The 1,750-nt window shown below is 37.1% G+C and overlaps 1 non-coding gene across 1 annotated transcript; it reads left to right on the top strand.

Moving 5' to 3' along the window:
* The first annotated feature begins 392 nt into the window (after positions 1-392).
* LOC124721696 lies at positions 393-496 on the top strand. The gene has a single exon (XR_007006377.1). It is a non-coding gene; the product is annotated as a U6 spliceosomal RNA (small nuclear RNA).
* Positions 497-1,750: the final 1,254 nt, after the last annotated feature.

Below are 1,750 nucleotides of genomic sequence, written 5' to 3'. Positions count from 1 at the left end.
TGCGGGAAACTGACTGAAATACACACCCTACAGACGAAGTATAGATTACACGAGGATCTATCGGCACTATGTTAATAAGCTACTAACACGTCAGCGGTTATACGTAGGTCTACAAACACAAAATAATATAAAGAAGCGTGTGCAATGGCAGTAAGAGAATATGCAATCAACAATGTAATTAAGCAGGTTCTTTGTAAAATGCAGGAATCTGAAATGTACCATCAGTGTATTATTATAATCTATTGACATCGTTAATACTACCAAAATATTTGAGTAAATAATCTGCAAGTAATCGTTACGTGAAACTGTAACTGTATAGATACGTTCAGTTCAGATAGGGGTGAATGAATGTCTGCATTTGTAGTATAATGCATGCGTAGCTCAGCGGCGTACTCGCTTCGGCGGTAGATGAACTAAACTTGCAACGACACAGAGAACATTAGCACTGCCCCTGCGCAAGGATGAAACGCAAAAAAGTGAAGCGTTACACATTTTTGTATCCGGTATGTAATCGTCAAGGCGTTGGACGAACTGTAAAACCGCTTTTTTGTTCGAATGTTTCATTCCTGTTACCTTGCTTTTGGTAAACCTGACAAAAAGCCAAAGGTGTAGAATTACTTTCCAGATATATTGTTAGACAGTTTGTTCCATTTTTGTGGCCCTGTTTATATTTTTTTCGTTTAGTTAAAAAAAAATAAACAAAAATTGTTGCATGCCACGACTAGAGATGACCTTTTTTTCTTTTTAAGTGGCAGAAACCATGTAGGATTAAGTCCGATTCTGTTTCTTTCCTTATTGAATAGCAAGTTAGGAGGTTTCAGCCATGAATAAATAAATAAAGATAAAAACTTAAAAAATGGTCAGTATCATACGTGGGGCCTGCACAGCGAAAAAAAACAGTAGTATGTTGCAAGTGCACTACGTTTAAAAAATGAATTGAAACTTCTTTATTAAAATTCTTTTCTGCTTCTATTGCTGAATGAAATGGGAAGTTGAAACTTCTGTGTTATTTGATTCTGAATCTGCTGAGTGAAACTGAACGTACTGAGCGTACTTTCTCTTAACTTATTCTTATCATGTCAACACTGACCTACAATGTCCTAGCGCAATGCAATCTGACTGCTCAAAAAAAGATAACTTGACTCCAAATAATTAATTCAAAAGAATGGCCCTGACTAAAAAGAAATCCTAACAATAACCTATACATTTCATTAATCACTTACCTCACAAAAATCTTCATTAAGCGAACTACTGCAATACAGCGAAGCCAATAGTGCCAGCTAAGTTAAAGATTCTAACTACTAAATCACTAACTACTAATAGGCATATGGTTAGCATAGGAAAGATTTTGTTGCAAACCAAATAATGTATTTTTTTTACATTAATAATGTGACATCCAATTGAGACACGAATATAAATCGTCATTGACATCTAGTGCCTAGGTATATAATCATGAATATTATTCAATCTCCAAGTCGAACATGTACAGATCGTTAGCCTACGCTAATACTTCGGACCTCTACCCTCCATCAATGATGGCTTCTCACATCTAACATCCATCACTGCTGGCTGTTCTCCTCCAACTGCCTAACAGTACTTCCATCACTCCTGGCGACTAACTTAAAACTGCTCAACACTACTGGCGATTAACTTCCAACAACGAGTCCGACCAGCCACAGAGTCTCTTACAAAGAAAGCGCAGTCAGAGATCCAATGCAAAGCGCTGCACAGCGCTGCCAACACAGAAGCA

Source organism: Schistocerca piceifrons, chromosome 1 (genome assembly GCF_021461385.2).
Source record: "Schistocerca piceifrons isolate TAMUIC-IGC-003096 chromosome 1, iqSchPice1.1, whole genome shotgun sequence".
In the NCBI taxonomy this organism is placed as follows: Eukaryota; Metazoa; Arthropoda; class Insecta; order Orthoptera; family Acrididae; genus Schistocerca; species Schistocerca piceifrons.
The sequence above is the reverse complement of the archived record's forward strand: the minus strand, read 5'-3'. Positions and strand labels throughout refer to the sequence as shown.